This window comes from Triturus cristatus, chromosome 7, assembly GCF_964204655.1.
Source record: "Triturus cristatus chromosome 7, aTriCri1.1, whole genome shotgun sequence".
NCBI classification, from domain to species: Eukaryota; Metazoa; Chordata; class Amphibia; order Caudata; family Salamandridae; genus Triturus; species Triturus cristatus.
In genome coordinates, this window is record NC_140590.1 from 740556112 (window position 1) to 740579123 (window position 23012).

The 23012-nt window shown below is 43.0% G+C and overlaps 1 protein-coding gene and 1 long non-coding RNA gene across 4 annotated transcripts in view; one reads left to right on the top strand and one right to left on the bottom strand.

Moving 5' to 3' along the window:
* Positions 1–3012: 3012 nt before the first annotated feature.
* USP36 (ubiquitin specific peptidase 36) overlaps positions 3013–23012 on the top strand; it is a 698649-nt gene continuing 678649 nt past the window's right edge. For 2 of the 3 annotated variants that reach the window (XM_085617464.1, XM_085617466.1), the window contains exons 1-2: positions 3013–3186; positions 10571–10678. The gene's annotated coding sequence lies outside the window, so the exon portion shown is untranslated. The remainder of the gene's footprint in view (positions 3187–10570; positions 10679–23012) is intronic. The other variant, XM_085617465.1, reaches the window with a different exon arrangement.
* Positions 16836–23012, bottom strand: part of LOC146810458 (uncharacterized) — a 115533-nt gene continuing 109356 nt past the window's right edge. The window contains exons 2-6 of the long non-coding RNA XR_014966593.1: positions 18589–18680; positions 18264–18344; positions 18084–18122; positions 17726–17784; positions 16836–17204 (exon numbers count right to left, since the gene is read on the bottom strand). This is a non-coding gene — a long non-coding RNA (uncharacterized LOC146810458). The remainder of the gene's footprint in view (positions 17205–17725; positions 17785–18083; positions 18123–18263; positions 18345–18588; positions 18681–23012) is intronic.

The window sequence follows — 23012 nt, forward strand, 5'->3', positions numbered from 1 at the left end:
CTGTGATCGATATTTCGTAGTCCGTCGGAGTCAGACTTAGACTCAAGCTCAGGCACAGATCCTCATTTGACCCCTTGCCAAGGTCTTTATATCGGCTGAACGGCTGAGTTACTTAACGGCTCGCTTCTGCACCGTTACCGGAGGTTAGCCACCACCGCGCTGCACCGATCTCTCTGCTCCGCTTTTTCTGCCCAAAACAAGGTCTTCGAGCCAGCAGTGGCATCGACCCACAAGCGGCAGGGATCGCGGGAGCCCCGGGAGCCGCGGGAAGCCAGGAAGCCGCGGAAAGCCTCGGCAAAACTCAGGCGGCGCTCAGGGACAAAACCGAGCGGAGCAGAGCGGTGCGGCGTCCTCCACCTTTGCTCACACTCGCTTGCTCGCACGGCGTCTGGCAAACTGCAAAACCTGGACCCCAATATGATGTTACTTCAAACTACTTAAGGAATCGCAATTAGGGACTCTCAAAAGCCTATGCATGTAGAAATCACTATTAAAATAGCGATTTCTAAACATTCCTCAATTGCGACTCGCAAATTGCGAGTCGCAATTAAGGAATGGCTTCCCATTCATTCCTATGGGCCTACAGGCCCATAGGAATGAATGGGAAATTGCATGTGCAATTTGCGAGTACCAATATGTACTCGCAAATTGCGCATGCAATTTCAAGGGTGCAAAGGTGGTAAAAGGACCCTGTTGCATCCCTGAAATTGTGATGTGCACCCATGTTGCGCACACACATGTCCCAAGGGCATGCGTGTAACCTGAAACTTTGAAAAATGCATTTTACAAAGTTTTTGTAAATTACAGACCAGTTTGATTTCTCTGTAATTTGCAGTCCCAAATAGCGCAATAGCTATTTCAAAGTACTTCTAGCATTGCATTTAAGGAATCGCAATTTTGGAACTCACAAAAAATTTCGAATTATTAAATTGAGTTTCTCAAACACTTTCTTGGATCGCGAAAGGCCATTTTGCAATCGCAAACGGACGATTTTTGCGAATCGCACCGTTTGCAATCGTAAAAACCTTTGATGCATGTACCTGAGGCCATATGCATAAAAAAGTTTTGCGATTCTCAAATTGCGATTTATAGCAAATCACAATTAGAGAATCACAAAATGCAATGTATGTAGGATTTGCTAGAAATTTTGCGAATCCTACATATTCCTTATTTGCGAATCGCAAATTGAGATTCGCAAATAAGGAATACCTTCCCAATCATTCCTATGGGCTAGGAGGCCCATAGTAATGAATGGGAAGACATTCTCAATTTGCGATTACCAATTAGAGAATCGCAAATTGAGAATTCGATTTCAAGGTTGCAAGGGTGTCAAAAGGACACCCTGTTGCAGCCCTGAAATATGCATGTGTACACATTTTGCGCACATACATGCCCTAAGGGTATGTGTGTGCGACATATGGCACTTTTAAAAAATCAAAAAAGTGCTTTTTTAAAGAAAATCGCAATTTACCACCAACTTGAAGTTGGTGGTAATTTGCAATTCCTTAAGGCCAAATAGCAAATATCACGTGCTTCCAGAATTGCATTTAAGGAATCGTAATTTGCAATTTCTTAATTGCATTCGCAAAATAGAGAATCGCAAATTTTGCCATTCTCTATTTTGCGACGGCCTTTTGGGATGATACATCCCAAAAGGCTTTTTCTCATTCGCAAACGGGCGATTCTGAGAATCAGCCTGTGTGCAAACGGGAAAAAGACTTGTTGTCATTTACAACGCTAATTACTCTCTCGCAAAAGCGACACATATTTGCTTTGCCACTGCGTGTTAAGGACTTCAGCCCTGTGTGGTAGTATTATTAGTAATACATTTCTTCCCGGGATATGATTGATCCCTGTGCCCAGGAAATTCGTTTCGAGATTTTTTTTGCATACTTATTTAGCGCGAACTCGACCCGAAGGTATTGGAGCGCTTTACATAGCACCGTATTTACATTGCACATTCAGGCACGGGGAGATTAAGTGATTTTCCCAGAATCACAGGATGTGGACGCGACCTCGAGGCTCGAACCCTGGTTTCCTGCACCAGAAGCGGCAGCGCTGCCGACGGACCACATCCTCTGCCCAATTGGTTTATTAGATTGGGTGTCTATTGATAAACCTTACATGGTACACAAAGTAAACTTGTTTCTCTGAAGTGCTATTATTATGCGCATAACGGTGTAACTCGCCCCGTCTTACTACTGAAAGGGCGCGAGCGATGGAGTAAGAATCCTATTGGCAAACTCAAACGTCATAGGGACATCACTATGAGAGGTCGATTTATCTTACGGTGATTTCCAAACCCATATTAGTGAAAGATGTGGTGCTCCTGCACTGTGCTGTTTTAAGCTGATCATCGGGATTCGCAAGTCTCGAAGAATGAGGCTTCCAAGGTTAGAAGCCGGACAAAGCATGGAAACATCTACATGACGCGTCAGATGGATTTTTTTTTTTGGGCATCTTTTATATAGCACGAACTCGACCCGAAGGTATTGGAGCGCTGTACATGAGCACCGTATTTACATTACATATTCAGACACGGGGAGATTGAGTGATTTGCCCAGAATCACAGCATGTGGACGCGACCTCGAAGCTCGAACCCTGGTTTCCTGCACCAAAGTCGGCAGCGCAGCCGACATCCTTGGCGTGAAGATCCCCACGTTAGTTTAAATTGCATGTACAAAGCGCTTACTACCCCTGACGAGGCGTAGAGATAGTGTGAGACTGCCCGAGAGACTTCGTGATTAAATAATTTAGTTGCAACATTTGCTGCTGCTTCTTCACAAGCAACAGTGTACCAAACCCCGACGCAACATTCGCTCCAACTCCGAAAAGGATAAAGCGGAAAAAGAAACGTGCGGACGCAACAGCCAATCAGAAATTCTTGAATGGCTACTAACTTAGCCCAATGCTCCAATCCAAGCTCTTCTTACACATTAATAGTACCGCCCTACCCAAAAGATCTCTCCAGGATACATCCTGCCGTAAGATTTGGTTCTTGTTCGACCCGGAAGTGCTAACATTGCGGGCAAATGACGTCTGTAAAATATCAGCAACCGACGACGGACGTAACCTGCATTTACGAACGGTTTCTGTTAGTAGGGGATAGGTGGAGACCATAATTCGGGATCGTGGTGGCAGCCGCACGTGTCACTCTCTGAAGCCTCACGCTGCAAACATTGACAGGTTATGGGCGCTAATGTCATAGATTGAGACATGTCATCTATAATATTGTAGCATTAACGTGTGCGCAAAATATACATTTTTAAACGTGGGGCACTTCACAATGATATGAACGTTGACTACAATTCTGAAGCATGAGCGTGAAGTGGGAGTGAGAATGATTTATTTGTCTAGCATGACCCCTAGATTTCTCACTAGTACCAGGGGTAGGGTGAGAGTTCTTAAGTGGGGTCAGAAGTATGTAGAGGGCCAGTTCATGGCCATATGGCATCACCTAGCTCGCAGTGGAGTGCAGTTTTACATTTGTTAGTGTCACTTGGCTTCAAGGCTTACTTTAGATGAGAATTGTTACGATCCAGTTGACCCCCAGTGCAACCCAAGGGGTCCTGTAGTGGAAAAATGAATCCGGCTCCAGAGCCTATGTTTTTCTAAAGAGGCATTATTTTCGAAATAAAGGGTACATAAACATGAGGCAGTGTAGTGTCTTACACATTGTGTATGTTTTCGCTTTGGTTGGATTAATGGCACTATGCTGTGTGTAAGTTGTTGGGATGTTTGTTCTGTGGTATTAGAATGTTGCGTATGTGAGTTGAAGTCAGGGGGTGCTGAGTAAAGAATGTGCTTGCTACTGGGGCTGTCTTGGTAGTGTTTACCTGACTCCATAATAAAATAATCTACATGAAGCTGAGCTGAGCCGAGCCATACATTCTCCATGCATACGAGTGATTGTTCACATGGTAACGCTGAAACGCTATGAGACTGATACTCTTCTAGCTCCCAATTTTAGTGATAATTGAAGTCCGTCATAAATCTTGTGTTTGGGCATGATATATCCGTTCAGTGGCATGCAATTTTTCTTAAGCAGGTTAGTTGAAACTTTTACAGGCTCCAGATGTTTTGTTAATTTCACGTGATTGAGTTTGTATGGATACTTCACAATAATGGTAACAATACCATATACAAATAATTTAATGCAGCGAATTGTCAAGCTTTGTGGCCATGAGTATGGATACAATTACATTGTCATGCTATTGTACTCTTTTCACACTCTTATTAGAAGACTGACGTTTGTTACATAGCGTAACAAAGGTGCAGTTCATTCTGTTGGGTATGAATATCTCAGACTTTAGTAATGCAGTTGGACACCAGCAGAAAAAGTATTCTGTAGATGGAGGCTGCGTGCGCCTCTCCAGTGCTTTCAAGGCCAGGCAGTCTTTAAACTGCAGTAGATCCACCAGTTAATTTTCTGACTCGCGATAGCTAATCTTTCCTCCCGTAAATGAACGTCAGTCTTTGGCTGCAGACAGAATTTCGCCTTGGCAATGGTCAGAACTGGCAATAGTTGCTATAGTGAGTTTGGCACCAAATCCCTTTGGTCATTGAAGAAGCTTCAGATTGGGTTTCCAGCTTTACTGGATTGTGGAAGGCCTGCTCTTCCACTAAGGAAAGTCTTTGGCATTTTATCATTCTCCTCCGATGCAGAAGAGCTTCCCTTGTGGTGCTATCTTAGATCAAGGTGTGATCAAGCGGTTTGTAGGGAGTTGCTCGGTCAGTGAAAAGGTTTCAAGTTCTTCTGGCATTTCCTACATAATTTAGGATGTTGCACAGTGATACTTTTGTTAAATGTGTGAGCTGATGTTCCTGTGGGAGCTATTTTGTGAAGTTCAGGTTTACCCAAATTGGCCATCTCTAATCGGCATTCTATGTATGCATTTCCATCTGTTCAGTTCTGTCAGCTGTTTTTTGGTTGATGTCTGCTTGACACCTGCTGGAAATGACCCTCTTTTGCATGGTGTTCCCCCAGATTTTTCCTTGACGGTATTTATTGCTACAGACTCTGCACTTTACCCTTGGTAAGAAGATGGGAAAGCACCTGTGCCCCCTTTTAACATGATGAAATTGACATATCCATAACAAGCGTATGCACCTTACTTATAAGTCCCTAGAGTATGGTGCAAAAGTGTACCCAGGCCTTGTAAGTTAAATATCACAAGTGGACTGCGGTAACCATTGTGCCATCCACTACAGTGACAGAGTTGGCAGGACTGCAGGCCAACCCACTGCAGCCTGGATGTGCAGTTTTAATCTGCAAATGCAACCTGTCAAAAGAACCCCATTGACAGGTCTAAATCCTCCTTTTAAATATTAGTAAGTCACCCCTAAGTAGGCCTTACTGCCCAAAAGGTTGGGGGTGTGGCATCTAAAAGTAGGACATTTAAACATTTAATGTTAAACATGCCCTTCCAGGTACAAAATCCTAAAATCTATTTTCACTGTAGCAGGGTTGGCTGTTCCATAGGGAAGCATTGGATTACAATATAACATTGATACAATGTTATTGCTGGCTAAATTCTTATTTGTTTTGAAACATTCATTACACACCCAATTAACTGTAGTTGTATGTGTTATGAATATTTTGGAAAGGGGAAACACTGTCCTTGCCCTGCCTGAAGCCTCTAGAGGCCTATCTGTTAAAAACCAGCTGTCATCTGGCAGCTAATGGCTCCCTTGTGGGGAGGTGTGAACTGCTCCCAGGACAGGGATTAAAAGCTTTAGGTATGGGGAGGTGTGGTATTCCTCTGGCAGACTGACCATCTGGGATGTGCCCAGAAACTTAATTAACTTTCCAACAAAATGTTAGATGACACTTGGGCAGGGCCTTCTTTTGTCCCCTCACCTCCTAGCCAGGTAGACCCAAATGACAGCGGGCCTCTGTTGACATTAAAGTGTCACATTCTACTTGAACGACTCATCCTGCTTGACAAGTTTTTTTTTTAACATAATACTTTAGGCACACTTCAAAAGATGAAAACGGGATGCCAAAGCAATTCTTGTGTATCCCTGGTCTAGTGATATGATAACTCAGTTTTGTTCTACCAGACCTCTGTCTTTGAGGTTGTTGTGGGTACAGGCACTGCCTCAAAGTGGATTTTAGTGTTATAAGTGAGGAGGACACTAGGATTACCGTAGTACACTTCCCCCACACACAGCCCCAGCCCTCAGAGCCCACTTTTAGTGTGGTTGACTACTTCAGCCATCTTGAAAATGCTCAAAGTGGGTAGGGTTAGCCCCAGAAACCCTTACCATTTTGCATAGGGTGCTCTCATGGGTCATTCCCTCCCGCAAGCTTGTGCAAGGCATACATGTGACCTCTCAGGGCAACCACTATAGTACATTCCTGGGCTTGTGAAAGATCGGAAGAGAACTGAACATGCTGCCTGAGAGGAACTCTAAAGTACTGGACCTGCTCTCCCGCTGTACTCAGGGCAAAGAAGTAGACTCCAAGAGTCATAAGACTGACCTCCTTTTAAAGCTCCAGGGTCACAGTAAGCTATAAGAGGCTTTTCCCTGACTAGTGGCAGCTGGATCTGCACTGGAACCTCGTGTGTGCCTTTTCCTGCCAACCAGTGAGTCTCTAAGTGCCTCGCCGGAGGTCCGGGTGCTTTAGAAATGTCCTCCTGTGTAGCTTGAGACTTAAAGGTTTAAAATCAGTTAATTTAGCTGGCCCGTGCTTTATCACGGTCAGTGTCCAATTGCGCTTAGATCTTGTTCTACCACAACCATTGACTATCACTGGCACTTTGTGCTTCTTAGTGCTATATCCGCTTTAAACGTTTATAGGGCATTTGTTCGGGTCCCCTTATTGGATGTTTGTCATTTTGGCGTTATTTTGTTTATTCAATGACATTTTACTCTTTTTATAATTCTGTTTGGTATTTTTGTTTTGTATTTCAACTTTATTATTGACTCTTTTTTTGTTGTTGCAAGTATGAGAATTTATTGTGTAGTTAGTTAAAACCATTACAATTTTAGCAGACAATCATCAAATGTGACAACATTCCTATTTACATTTTAAATTTGTTACAAGTTAAAAATGTCATTTAAACTTCTTACTTAAAACTTTGAACATAGTGTATCTAATGCCAAGCCAGCACAGCACATTTGAGTTCAAAACGTGGAGAAGTCTGCTGGCTGCTTCACAGTGATTGGGAGGATGCTCTGAGTCCATACTAGTGATTGGAGACAGTTCTTAGTACCAATCTGGTAATGTACATCTTAAACCAGAAAGGAAAGTGAACTATGTGCAAGTTAATACCAGATAGTAATCGTCCTCAATTACACTGACATTTGCATTATCTCCGTGCCCCTTTTTATTTTGTTCTTTTTTTATTTGTTGCTGCAGAGTGGTTTGTGTGCAAAAATGCAAATGTGCAAATCAATGTATCAAGCACTTAGGAGGTAGCGGGATCTTAAACAGTTTGGCACAAAGTGCGTCAAAACATGAAGATAAAAATGTACCATGTACGAGTTGGTGCCAGATGACTGATGTGCATCTCAACTGTGCCCTTTGTAGCTGCCACATAATTGAGCATTGTGTGCAAAGTAAGCAGATTTGATATAGCAGTGGTGTAATGAATTATTAAATTGAATATTAAACACTACTCATTTGGTATTTGTAGTAATTTGCTGACTTGTTGCAGGAATTTAGCTGCCCTACATGAAATCTGTAGCGACTGGGTGTTTAGTAATGCCATTACGGTTGGTCGACACGATCTGACCTGAAGAGAACGGAAAGCCGGAAGTAGAAAATGCGGTCTCCAGTTGTTCACAGCTGGGCCATGTTTGTTTCCATGTTGGAATCTGATCTTTTGAGGAAAAAGCTCCAAGGCGAATCAAGAGTAGAGAATGCTGTACGCTTGGCGTTATGTGTTGGACCAGATACGGCTGTGGTGACCGGATCTCATATGAAGACAAAACCATCCAGCCGTGTTTTTTCTTTGCCAGGGCAGCTTTGTCCAATAGCCAAGCTTTTCGTTTTGCAGCATTGTTTGCTATTTTTTTTTTAAATGCAGGGAAGCTATAGTTTGTGTCCCAGGCTTCGTGTAAGTTGAGAGCGAGTAAAGCTTGGTCAAGAGCGGTTGGCCAGTCTTTCTTTCCTTTTGGCTTAGTGATGCATAAATACATTACTTTGCGTTCCACAGATATCTGGCGATCAGAGGCTGGTTGTGTTTCCTCTTCTAGTTTCTGCTGAGGTCAATATGCTAGTGTCTTTTGAGACTGGAGAATAAAAGTAGCTATGGAAGTTGTGCTGTTAATGGCTTGTTCGTAGGGTGCCATTTTTTCATGCAAGATGCTGTAGATGTGTGTGAAGGATCAGGTGTGTGCAGACTTTGCTGTGGTAGCGGTTTAAGATTTATTGTGGTCCAGTGTTTGTATTCCTGCCTCATAAACGCATGATTATAATAATTTTAAATACGTTTATTCATGCACAGTTAATTACAACCATTACATGTACATACAGACATATTCAAATGTTACCATGATAATGCAATATAGCCACTGTAAAATTATGGCTAAAAAATGAAGTAAGTCCGTGCACAATATCACATTTGACTCTGAACAGTTAAAACTTCACAATATAACAATCACAATTAAAATAATACACCAAATATGATAAACAATTAATCTAGGCCAACTTCACAGGAAACGCTTCATCTAGTAGTAATAAAGTGCTGATCTGCTGTGCAAACATTTGCCATAAAGTGCATCTATTTTACTTTATAGTAGACTAAGAAAAATACTGTTATTCTTGACAAGAAGGTCTAAGGAAGTTGAGGGGCGGGCAATTTTAATTATACTACACTCTCCAGCCTAATAATGTGGGTCTCTTATAAAGTACGTACCGGACCACAGAATACAAAGCTGCTATGTGCCTACTACCTCTGGGGGGAACCACTGTTCTAATCTCAAACGGGAACACAAGTCAAAAAGTCAGATACTGGCTTTCACCAGCTCCTTAGCAGCTAAGTTCAGAAATCTTACTGATTTACATGCCAGTTGCGCAGAAGCTCCCCCAAGTAAGGAAATGGTCGATATGACCTGATCGCAGAGCTCTTGGAGTAGGGCGTTGGAGTCTTTGTCTATGTGTTTAACAAGGCTGGTCAAACAAACAGCTGTTGAAGCAAAGATTAATTTTTTTCTTGGCCACAGAGCTGACACTCTTAAGTTGTCCAACGCTGTTTGGGGGTGGGGGGGGTCCTTGGATGCGAACACGCAGAGACGTATTAGCAAGAGTTCATGTTTCTGAGACTCTGGGAAGTGCACCGATAACTACGGCTGAGAACCCCAAGCTACATACAGTGGCATTTCACAAAAAACATAGGCATATACAGCACACCGTTAACTGTTATAGAGATTCTTATGACGTATATAATTCTTCGTCACGGACAAACGCAGTCCAATGAGATCATTCGAGACAATGCTCCAGAAGAATCACTACTACCTGTCTCGTTTGTGTCAAATACATACAGTGGCATGACCGCCTATGCATGCCCTTTACTTGCTACAGTAATTAGCCTGGTCTATGGCCAAGGATAAAAGTTTTACAGTTTTGTTTGTAAGATGTTTAAAAGCAAATTAATCCATGGGAGTGTGCCAAGCATCTTCTAGTCGGAGTGCTGAACTGAGTGCTGTAATGCTGAGAACACAGATTTCTTTATATGGGCCTGCCTTTCTGTTTTCACTCAACACATGTATAAGAAAATTTAGTTTGTCTGCCTTCTTCCTCCAGAAGAATTTTACCAGAGTACTCTACCGTCATGGACCCTGGTGATACAAACCAAATTGAAATCTGATTTAGGCTTGCGACACGTACTGTGGAATTGCAAAGAGTTTTTTAAAAAGGCTCGCTTGTAGATTGTTTAAGGTTTCAGCGTCTTTACCTTTGAGCAGTTCGAAGCCGTAAGATATTCAGGGCATGAATTGGGCTCCCACAACTTGAAGGAGATGGAACATTGAGGTGCTCTATGTCTTATGTTTCAAGGTTTTAAAAGCAAACAGCAGAATATTTGTAAAAAATCGTCTTGATTGTAGATGCAATTTATAGGTCTGATGATAATTTAGATGGTCGCGAAGGTACTTATAAGTGTTGACCTGTTCTAACACATTGCCATCAGCCTGCCAAGTGAATTTAGGCTACCTGTTACTACCTCAACATTTGAAGCAAAGAACCTTTGTTTTACCATAATTCAGACTCAGTCACCAGTTGTTGGTATACCCCAGTAACTGATTTATCGACCTTTGCAGCCCAGTTTGGGTATTGCTGAGGAGGACAATATTATCTGATTATTGTAGGCTTCTTATTTGTGTTGTGTGGAACCTGGGAGGACCCCCCTGCAATAGAGCCAGGTAGCTGTCGAGGTCGGCCATGTAAGTTTAAAATAAACTGGGGGCAAGAACAAACCCTTGTTTTTAGCCCATGTTTGTGTAGATTTTATTTATAACTCTTCGGCCATCACTTATCTTGTACAATGTTTAGGATTATAGGTTGATTGCCTCCAACGGTTTTGGTGGTGCACCTCACTTTTCCATTTTTCTTTTTCAACAGCTGGGCCCTTGGAACTTTATCAAAGGTGGCTTGGAGGTCAATGAAACAGGAGTACAGTCTACTGGCTTTAGTGATCGCCTGTTGAGCCAGGAGTGTTACCGCCAACAGGTTTGTTAGTGCTCATTCCTGCCCTGGAGCCAGTCTGAGTATTTGAGATAAACTTTAATAGTCACAGTCCTCTAAATCAATGAGCACATTTGAGGCGTAAATTTTAGCTTCTACGTCTGGTTTTTTTCTTCTTCATATGTGTTTTTATTATCATCACAATAGATTGGATAACAATTAGCAGTGGAGCTCACAATGTGGTACTTACCCATATGGAGGATTAACAAAAAACACAGCTTGTGATTTAGCAATCATAGCCAGCATGTAAAGCTTTGAATTGCATTACTGTCACCCGTCAACTGGAAAGAGCAGGAAGGGGGAAGGATATTGGGGGGGGGGGGGGGGGGGGGATAGGAGATTGGGGAAACAACAAGTGAACTTTGAGAGAACTCAACGGGCCATAAAGCTTGCAAAAGGAGACCAAGTAAGCCGCAAATCTACCTGTTTCAGCAGCAGCAGGGGACCGTGCTGCGGTCAGCCCTCTGAAATTGGCCTTATCTGGTGGGGAAAAATGGACCGGTGCAGTGAGTACCCGACACATCATGTGTAAGGGAGTGGCGGACAAATTAAAAACCCGGGAGGGACAACTTCGGGAGCTGGTAGTCATGCACTGTGGGAGAGTTGTGCATGGGAATATATGGGCTTAGTATGGAGGTGGAGCAGCCCTAATCATGAGAAGGAGGGATATCGTGATATACAGGGTGAAGTCCATTAATGTTACACCCTTGAGAGTGCTTTTTGTCTCCGGATTTATGGTGGGCAGTTCATCCGTTTTAGCCTCAACTGCAATCAAGAACGTCTCCCATTCTTCACCTCGAGAGCGGGAATCTCCCCGGATACGAAGCATTCCTGAGGGTGTGCCTCAGCCCTGGTCCATGTCAGCAATACTCCGAGCCAGCCACAAATCTCTAGGGAGGGAGCGGGGGGAGATTTCCACCCCATAGCTATGTTACGCTTATACAGAACAAAGGCCAGATCGATGAAAGGGTGTAAGTGTTTGTCCCCCTTCATGCAGGGTCGCAATCCCAATAAACAGGATTCAAGAGTGGGAGGTAAGAGAGTGTGCGGACAGTTTTGCCACTATTGAAGTCACCCCTGCCCACGTCTGTGATTGTGGTGCGCATGCCCATACCATGTATATAAAATCTGCGTTCTGAAATGTGAAATAGGGGCATTCCAGGGAAGATGTTGGGAACATGCCTTTTAACACGGATCGGTGAAAGGTAAGGGTGGTGCATATAATTAACTTGGGTGAAGCAAAACCTGGGATTTCGTGAAACGTCCTTGGTCAGTCATAGGGTACAAACCCAAGCTGCATCAGTAAGAATTTGCTGGATTACAGTGTCCCATATAGCACGAGCCCTCACAGTGTGGTCAGTTGGGGTAGTGTCGAGAGTACAAAAACGTGATAGCGTGGTGTGTGGAGTCCGACGTCTGTAATAGAAACAGGGCTTGGGATGGTGGCGGCCAGGACTCCCAGCACTTCTCGTGGGCCACCTGCGGCAGGGCAGGGCATGATACGATAGGAATTGGCCAGCATGCAATCCGAATGTCTAGGTTATGTCCGGGAATGACATGAGTAGTCCCTCATTATAGAGAGCTCCTGCCTGCGTGATCGCAGCATTGATCCATGGGTGTGGGTCTATACACCTTGGTGTTTGGTGCAGTATAGGCAAGTCCTAAATAGGAATGGAGGTGGAGTACGGAAGGGTGGGGCCTTTGGGATGTAGGTATCTGCGCTAGCAAGTGTGGACCACTTCTATTTTATGGATCCCAAGTGTAGGGCATAGAACGGAATCAGAAAGTCAAGTGTAAATAGCCGTTCCTTGCAGAACTCTGCAGACAAGCGGAGATTCAGGAAGTGTCGGGGCACTCAACCAGGACATGGGCCACTGCAATTGTGCTGCGGCGTAGTATAACTCAAAGTTGGGTGCCCCAAGCCCGCCATCCGTGAGTGGGTGTTGCTGAGCAGTCAAGGCCAGCCGACGGCGACCCGAGCTCCCGAATAACTCAAGCTGCAATACGTTTAAGTCGCGAAAAAAAACTCCTGGAGAGGACGAGAGGTAAAGCTGCAAAATAATACTGCAATCTGGGATGTATGAGCATTTCAGAAATTGCGACCCGACCCAGAGGACAGTGGTTGTGAGCGCCAAAAGGGGAGGGAACGTCATATGGGTCCAATGGCCCTGTAAAGATTTCCCTCCCTGAGGTCATGGTCCGAGTGATAGATCTCTATACCCAGATACTTAAAGATATCATAACACCAATGCAGGCTTGACTCTGGTTGTTCTAGACGGTCATTGTTTAGTATGTGTGTCAGAGGAAACACAGGATTTGGGCAAATTTACTCGTAAGCCGGAGAAGGAACCGAAGTCCTCCACAATCTGCATTAGATTAGGAAAGGAGGAATGCACATTCAGAAGGAAGATCAGGGCATCGTCTGCGTATAACGAGATTATTTAGTGCAGGTCATATTCGCGTATGCCCAAGTCTACTGCATGCTGTCTGAGCTGGCAGGCCAATGGGTCCATGACGAGGGCAAAGATAAGGGGGGGATAAGGGGCAGCCTTGTCTCGTGTCCCTGCAGATAGGGAATTTATCAGATGTCACCTTTCCCGGTATTACACGCGCCTCTGGGTTGGCTTAAAGGGCATGTACCCAGCCTAGGAATCCTGGACCAAACCCCACGGCGGTGAGGGTGGAGAATAAATATTTTCAGGCCAATGTGTCTAATGCTTTCTCGTTGTCCAATGATCTGCCACTTGGCTATAAGCATCTGACGTAGCACTTTGTAGAAGGCGTAAAAGATGACACATATTAAAAAACGCGCTGCAGCCCAGGATAAACCCAGATTGGTCCGGGTGGACCAGCGATTGTACAATGGGGAGAAGACGGTTGGCCAGGATCTTACCTAGTATCTTACAATCTAGGTTAAGGATGGACAGCGGACGATATGAGAGGACGTCAAGGGGATCTCTGCCCGGTTTTGGCAGGACTACTATGAGAGCCATGTCCTGGCGTCTTCTGGGGATTGGAATATGTGGATCATGACCATCATTAACATGCAACTCAGCCCTAAATAAGAGTATTTACTAGAGGTCCCATTCCCTCAGGCGTCGTTTGACACACAAGAATGAGCTGCACCTCCAGTGTGAAGTCAGGGTAAGCCGAGATCAGAACATTCTCAAATGTCCATGGGCCTTTGTTGCGATGCACTCTCTCCATTGAAAAGCAATTCGGTGCCTTGCTATCAAGGACGCTTCTCACCAACCATTTCTTGAGGTACAGTTCAACGTGGAACCTCCAAGTGCCCCGGGAAACACAACAGGCGGATGTTGTTGCGCATGGACCTCACCTTAGCATCCTCTGCTCTGTGACCTAAGAGGGTGACTTCTGCTTCCACCCTCTTCAGGTGTTCTTGCAGGACCGCCAGCGCAGATTAGGTCTCGTCATCCTGGTCAGACAATTTGCAATGGTCGGCACGTAGCAGGTTCACCTCCACTGAGATTCTGTCAATGCGGGCCTCGAGTGAAGTCCTGGTGTCCAGGATGGCTTGAAGCACCTTATCAAATTGTGCAGAGTGAGCTTAGAGAGCGTGATCCAGGTTTTGAAAGCTACGGTGTGTCTTGTCTCTGTGTGTTGGGTCCATTGCGGTGGTTTTGTCTGATGCATGCAGCGGTTTGGTGAATTTTGGGCTTCACCATGGTCTTAAAGCGGTGCGACCCTCCAGGTAGGCCATTATTTGCGTTATCCACTGCGATGGGCCAGAACGGATCCCCTGAGGGCGCAGGTGACTAGATGTCCCAGCCTGGAAATGGAGATGAATCGTGCTGGATATTCCGGAGGAGGGATACAAGAGGCCGATCGAATGCCAGCCCCCATCAGGAATAGGAGATAGAGATGAGTAAGTGGTACAGTATGGCCAATACAAGGAGAGGCATGCAGGCAGCAGCGACCAGGAGGGCAACCGCCATAGTCTGGGATAGCAGGGGTCCAATCAGAAACGGGCAAGCATGCTTTTGTTGTGATCAGGCATGTGCCACGCCACCACAGCAACGTACACAAAGCATGCCAATACACAACTGGAGTGCAAGGTGGAGGTCTACGGATGAGTAGCCCCTCTGGGTTACACAAGGTCGCAGGTGTTGCCTGAGCGACAGCTACTATCTCGTACAAAGGATGGAATTCTACAGGACTTGGTCTCGCTTGGATGGAGCGGTAGATGGGTCAGTGGCCGCTATAAAAAAATGGACAGGGCTTCCCCCCAGGATCACAGGTGGTGCAGTGTTCCAGAGTGGGCAGGTCAGTCAAGCCAGTCTAGCAGGTGAGGTCAAGTGTGGCAAAAGAAGGATGAGTACCCACTGACGGCCTCATGCATGGAGTACCGCACAGCAGTGACTGACACTCACCGGGTCCAGACTGAGGACATCTGTGCCTCCCAGCTTTGCAGTGCATAGGGTCCAGCTGCCCAGGAGGGAATGGTCAGTTGCGCAGTCTGTGTCGCGGTGTCACAATCTCAGATATAAGGGCTATAAATTGAACCATGTCAAACCAGCAAGAGGAGACCTTAAACTGCACCTTAGTGACACTGCAGGTTGATAGAAGCAGTCCAGTGCGTCAGCATGGTCGGCTGAGGGAGGTTCTGCTGCCGTCCTGGCAATGCATTGTATTTGTAAAGAAAGCAGTATGCTGTGCATGGGCCGCCCTCTGGCTTGGGGGCAAGAGAAGGCAGCTCACAGACGCACCCAGTCAGGCAGGGTTAGATTCCCCTCTCTGGTGTGTTACAAGCATAGGCCTCCCCGCTGCCAATGAAAGTCCTGCAGAGCCCTCACTCCACTGGTGATCTTGCCCCATCCGGTCGCAGGTAGGCGGCAGATTGGTCCATCATCCAGTAGCGCGTACTCTGTGGTGAGGCCCAGACGGGCCCTGATTCAGGGTATGCCTCGTCTCTATGTAGTGCTCATCGTTGATGGTAGAATCTAAGGATAGAAGTAGCAGCTGGATATTTGTTGGTCCCACGGCAGAGCTCCAGATTACACATCTGGCTGTCGCCATCTTGGCCATGCCCCAAACTTCTATGTCTGTTAAGGTGATTAATCTGTAAAGATGGATTTGAGCGTACACCTGATTTATAAAGAGGCTAAAAGATACTGCCACGCCATTACATCCCGGAATAGTGTTTGATCCTGGGATGTATTTAGAAAGCTGAGTTAGATACAAGGACCAGAAGTTGACCTCCTTTTTTTAAAATAAAGCTTTAGGAAGGCCGTTAGACCTTGGGCTCCCCTCTAACTGGACTCTCTTTAATGTTTTGGCTACCTGTTTATGGCTGATCGATGGGAAATCTGTCTGACTGGAGCAGAGTTTGCTGCTTTTCCTGGCTAAATAAGCCAGGCTCTGCATGTGATAATAAGAAGGGGTGGTAATGATTTGCTAAATTGTACACCGTAGCGATGTGTGTTGATCACACTGCTTCCGTAATGTCAACATTGTAGTGCAGATTTCTTCCATTGACCAGCTTATTTATTTTGGCCCAGAATAATTTGGAGTTTGTTTGCTTATTTGCATGTAGTAATTTGATCAAAAGGCCAATATTGAAGTTAAGCTTTGCTGCCCAAACAGCTTTTTTTTAATAGTTTATTTCATTTTATTGATTCTGGGTCAGGGCTTTGAAAAATCCACTCGCATTGTTGAGCTAAATTTAATCTGGACAAGCTATTTTTAGGGACTACTCACCAAAGGGTGCGCTTGAAAACCTCTATCTTCAGTCACAAAACAAAAAGTCAATATAGGAAGACAAACTGACTTTTGACCTCTGTCTGAAAGCAGAGGTAATGTGACAAGATAACAAGATTTTAAGGCACCTTTATTGCTCTGAAAAGTGAAAGAGCAATAAAGATGCCTTTAAATCCGGTTATTTTGTCACATTTGCTGGATTTCAGAGACCGAGGTCAAAAGACAGTTTGCCTTCCTACATTTATTTTTCTTCCTGTGACTGAAGTTAGAGGATTTTGTAAAGTGAACTGTGTAACAATTGAACCACGCAAAGCATGTGAAATGAAAGGTTGTAAGATGTCAACACTGAAATAGTGAAGTAAACTGTTCAAACATTTCAAATATATTTCACTAGTTATGAAGACACATTTGTAATTCTGTAGTGAAAAAATATTTTTATAGGATCAGAATAAATTGGAACAATTTACTTGGTGATGTGCAAATTTTAAATATTTTTGCTGAAACCCAATTTCCAAACATTTGTTACAAGGGATCAATGCGGCTGACCAAGGTTCAGCACTTCTATTTCAAAGTAAAGAAAAGTCCTTTATCTGTGCGCGTCCGTCCGGAGCTTGCTGCACTTTTACTCCACTGAGAATCGGACAAAATCGTGAGGGTGAGGGTGAGGACGGTGCACTAGAAACTAAGTCAAAAGAAAGCCCCAAGTTTATCAAAAATGTCCTTTATTCTACAAGTTAATTTTTAAGATTCAACCACAGCCAACGCATTTCGTTCCATTGGAACTTCGTCAGGGCTGAAAAAACACAAAAATAAACATATTTAATACATGGACGCAACAAACAAACTAATAAAAATAAACATATTGCATATATAAAATCACAAATTATAACAAAACATTCAGAACGACAAAAAGAGACCTATATAACCAAATATAAAGTCAACAAAAATGACATTTCTCAGTGCATTACAAACACAAAAAGGGGCAAAAACCACAATATGACTAATACATATACACAAATATACCAAAAATTATACAATGGCGAATGATATAATTGACAAAAATAAACTGCTTTGTAGAAATACCACACTTACATATTGCGACCTACATAGAAAAAAACTGAAGAATACAAAACAGGAGAAATAGGGAAGAAATAATGAAAAAAATGAATGAACGAATAAATGAATGAATGAAAAAAAGAGAGAAACGGAGACATACTGCTGGCCGATCAATGCCATTTGGTTTTTGACAAACTTTTCTAAGAAGCGATAGTCATTGATTTGTACATCACTCCACCAAACACCAATAAATCTCACCTCAGTCTCACGAGGGCTCAAAACAGTCCTGTGCCCATAGAATCAAGCTCATAAAACGCCTAATAGTAAATTGCAAAAGAGTGTGTGTCACGTTTTAATTTAAAGAAAGATTACTTTATATCTACATACATATACAATTCTTAATTCTAAAAAGGTATTCAAAGCAGTCAAGTAAAAAAAAGGGGGAAGAAGTGAGCTGAACTTCCTCTCTGACTTAGCCGCACTCTTTATAAACCAGTTGGTGAATGGGGAAAAAAAAAAAAGCTTATATGTAAAGATAATATGGCAAGAATCAATAGGTCCCACGGAATAAAAATAATCCCATACCTGTTGTACAGAACAACAATCCATGTCTCACCTCTATAGCGGCAAATAGATGGAATCATGCAGCAAATCCCTGCATAAATGCAAAATATCAAATGGCTTAAAATATCAGCTCACATTCCTATTTAAAAACAACAATCTACTGTGAGGCAGCTGATAATGATAAAAGGAACACTGTAGATCGATAGATACTACATCAAGATCTTAATCTTACCTCCAACCAAAACTGGATGTTTGCTCAGATCACCCCAACCTATACTTGTGAGTGACTGGACCAGTATTGCAGCCTCTTGTCCTAGTAATGGAGGATGAAAGAGAATAGGTATATATTCGCCTATATCCCATTTGTAGCTAACACCCTAATCTATGTCAAGGGTTAGTTAACCATCAACGTGTACAAGAAGCAATTGGAACATACACCCCACTCATATTTGCGGTCATAATAAAGTGTGCTATAGCACGTTGGCTTTACATCAACCCCCACGTGCAATTTCACAGAGCCCATCATAAAATGGTAAGAAAAATAATAAGAATCTTACCTCCATAAGAATCCGGTGGTTTAATCTGAAGGAAAATAGTAACCCCAAATTAATGTTGGGAGAAAAGTGGGCCAGTGTAGTAGCCTACCGTCCTAAAATAAAGAATTAAAAGTGTATATAAAAATCCCCCTAATGTCCAACACCAGCCATAATACATTTGATTTTAGATTGCAAAAAATAAATGAGGGCATCGGCCTCTCACAGTCCACCCAATAATCACATTTCAAGTCAAAAAACTAAAAACAGATCACAAAATAAGGGTCACAATCGTAAATAGTCTAGAGCCCTGTCTGGCATACAGCCCATACACTTAGGCAGTCCGCCCGGTAATAATACCATGCGAACACACCTTAGATAAAATGTGTAGCCCCCCAAACAAGATTATCCCCTGCCACAGAGTGCGCCACTTTTAAAGGCCACAGGTACAAGAAACACTAACCAACACTGCAAGAATCTAACGAAAGAGTGGCCGGATTACCTTTTCAGCAGAAGCACGCTCCTCGGTAGTATATTCAAACCGGGCGCCATGTTACTCTGTGTTTATATAGCAAACTCGTGTTCTATCGTGTGTCCCGTGCGTTCGTATTGGCAATCACGATCACGTGTTTTTTCACACTCCCAGCGGCGCCGTATTAAAGTGGAGTGACTAACCTTGTTAATTATGGGCTTAAGAAATAAAAAACATAAATATTTATATAAAGGACAGTATTTACTCGTAATCCTTTAAGTTACATTTAATTAATTGTAATACATCGGATCAGGCACTACTATTCTATATCGGACTCGCGTTCAGAATAACGTCGCGCCATGTTATATCTGTGTTTATATGGCGAACGCGCGTTCAAACATACACCCCATATGTTAGTATTAGCACTAACGATCACGTGTGTTTTCACACTCCCGGCCGGCGCCATATTCAAATGAAGTGACTTCCATCGTTTATTATAGGCTTTGGAAGTAAATACAATAAATATTTAGATAAAAAGGGGGGTTTACTCATTATCTTTTAAGATTCTTTTTAACATTAATTATAATGTACTGGGTCAGGCACTATTTTTCTATATCGGACTCCCGTTCGAAAAAAGTTCCATGCATTCGTGTAAATAAACATGATCACGTATATTCTGCACTCCCAGTCGTCGCCAAATTGAAGTGGAGTAATTTCCTTTATCTGCTATAAGATTTTAAAGTGATTAGCTTATTCATATAGTAGATAGGGGTTAAATTCCATTAAAAAATAATAACACTAAACCAAGTCCGGCACTATTTTTCTATATCAAGTCCGGGATCACTGGGAAAAGTTCACCATATGTCAGAGGTTTTAATCACATATGTCAAGGATGTGATCACTGTTTCAGATCCGAAAATAACACCATAAATGTGCATTTAGAAAAACCATAATTAAAAAGAAAAAAGTGATGTACCTCTGGGAAGAAAATGAGTGCCTATTGCTATTGTATGTGACATCCCTATCTTAAATTGCTGCACTAAGAAAGTTGTAAAAATCATCAACCGCAATAGTATGTCAATAGGATGAAAAGAAAAAAGGGGTGAAAGAAGAATTGAGACAGCATAGAAAACAGTAGAATAGGGGGTAAAGAGATACAACAAACATATATATAAAAACACCACTATATTGGCGGCAGAATACAATTAAGGGTTCAAATCAAGTTCAGTAGTCCAATCCAGTGGATGCCATATTTGTATCGAGCATAGCAGCAATTTGAATTACATATTCAAGTGGTATGAATTCCATACTTTTCTCAGGCTTAGCATTACCAACAAGCCAGTTTCTCTATATGGTCATAAAAAAGAATGTATCTCTCCATCTGTGTTGTGTCCTAGACTAGTCGCCCTCAGGCGACAAATCCATCTAGATTCCTTCTGTCGTAGTAGCAATTCTCTATTACCACTTCTAGTTGGCACCGGGACGTGATCAATGGCATGAACCAAAAGGATAGATCTTCCGGATGCTCCTTAATATAATGGTTTGTTATTGGCTACCTATCATCCTTGGTTTTAATGGCTCGTCGGTGTTCCTGTATCCTTAGCTTCAGACAACGGATAGTACTACCCACATATATGGTACCGCATCTACAACCCAGAATGTAAACCACATGGGTGGTATTAAAATTCAAGAAATAACCTATTTTATATCTTAGGGTGGTTATGACCAAATTCCAGGGTTTTATTCTTGCCTAGGGGACAGATGCTACACGTCCCACATGTAAAAAAAAACCTTTTGGCTTTGGTGGTAACCAAGTCTGTATTGTCTTCGGGGTTGTCACATAATTAGGACAAAGGGTGTTTCTCAGCGTTACCCTTCTCCTATATGTAATCAGAGGTCTATTTTCAACCGAGTTTTTCAGTCCCGGAACTTCAGTCAACAGGTGCCAATGTTTGTGGAACATATTAAAAATGGCACCACTATGTGATGTATATTGGGTTATTAACCTTGCTTTTTTATTCGTTACATCCCTAGTTGGTTTCTCCTGCAGTGTAAAATCCCTGCTCAGATTGTTAATCCTAAATTCCACCTTATCCAACACTACTTGTCCATATCCCCTTTTGGTGAATCTGCTTTTGGAGTCCCTGATATGAGTTTTAAATATGTCGTCCTCGCTGCAATTGCGCCCTATTCTCATCATTTCACCAAATTGGGATATTGTCCTTCACTGATCGAGGGTATGCGCTCGTCGCTGGAAGTACGGCATTACAGGAAGTTTCCTTCCTGAAAAGGGTACTATGTATCTTCCCATGCTTGATGTAAAATTGGATATCAAGGAAGTTGATATGTTCCTGATGGTACATCATCGTACATTTTACATTATAGCTATTATCATTTAGGAATACCACATATTGTTGTAGTTGTTCAACTGACCCAGACCACAAACAAATGACATCATCGATGTACCTCCCCCAGTACACAATGTTATTAGTCCAAGGGGAGGCACTTCTGCCCCAAGCATGCTCCCTCTCAAACCACCCCATAATGAGGCGGGCGTAGGAGGGAGAAAACTTGGAGCCCATTGCGGTTCCATGTATCTGCTGAAACCATCGATTCTCAAAAAGAAAGAAATTGTTTGTAAGAATATCAATCATAGAGACAATTATTTCATTGTAATCATATAGTCGTGCGCCATCTCTATCAAGAAAAGATTGTACTGCTCTGATCTCTATTTCCTTGTCTATACACGTGTAGAGACTTTCTACATCGAGTGTGACAAACAACAAGTCTTCCGACCATTCAAAGTCCCTGAACTTCATAAGAATGTCTTTACTGTCCCTAACGTAAGATGGTAGGTTAGGGACATATTTCTGAAGTTTCAGATCCACAAATTGTGATAATTTTTCCGTAGGCGATCCCACCCCGGAAATTATAGGCCTACCAGGTGGAAATTGCCCGCCCTTGTGTATCTTGGGTAATACATAGACACATGGAAAGGACGGGCACTCCACCCAGAGGTACCTACACTCCTCTTCATTAAGCAGGCCTGTTTCCTTCCATTCGACTAACTTGGCATTTATCATGCTAGTACTGTTCGGAATAGGATTGTTTTTGATCTCCCGATAATGCAGGTTATTGCTAAGTTGTCTTGTTATTTCCTGCATATAGTCGACCTGGTTCATTACAACAATATTCCCTCTCTTGTCATCGTCTCTTATTACGATGTTGGGGTCACTATTAAGTCTTTTGAGAGCCAACTTTTCAGCCACCATGATGTTGTGTGGTTTTCGATGTAAACCTTTTTGGAACTTCTAGGTCATATAGATCTTCTCTGACCCGGTCATGAAAGGTATCGATATTATGATGGTAAGAATGTGTGGGTATGAACTTTAACCTAAGGTGTAGTCCACTGTCCTTACTAGTATCTTGAGGTATGTTGAGATCTCTAAGCAATGAGGGATTATACAAATCCACCTCCACATTGAGAGTCAACAGACAATGTACATCACGGATCTCTTGTATTGTGTGTGTGTTCCAGTACTAGGGACAACAGTTAAACCTCCCGAATTGTGTGGTCTATTGGAGAAATAATCCTTAAGTTTCAATACCCTAATAAACTTAAACAGGTTAGAAAAATCACCCTCTTGTGTAGGGCAGAAATTAAGTCCTTTGCTCATGATATTCACTTCATTAATATCCAGAACTTTATTTGATAGATTAACTATCTTGATCAGTATTTGCATTTTTACATGGCATTGGATCAGAAACATTACATGGGATCAAGGTGGTTATTTCTTCGGTTTCGCATCCAGGTTGAGTTTGTTCACAGGAGTTACTCTTGTATCTGCCCTTTGCCCTCCTCCCTCCCCGCCTTGTTTTGAGATCTCTTTTTTGTTGTAGGCGGTTGCTTATCCTTAATTTGGCCAATTCCTTTAGAAAGGAGATGGCCCCTTCCTCTAAAGGTACATCAGGCACT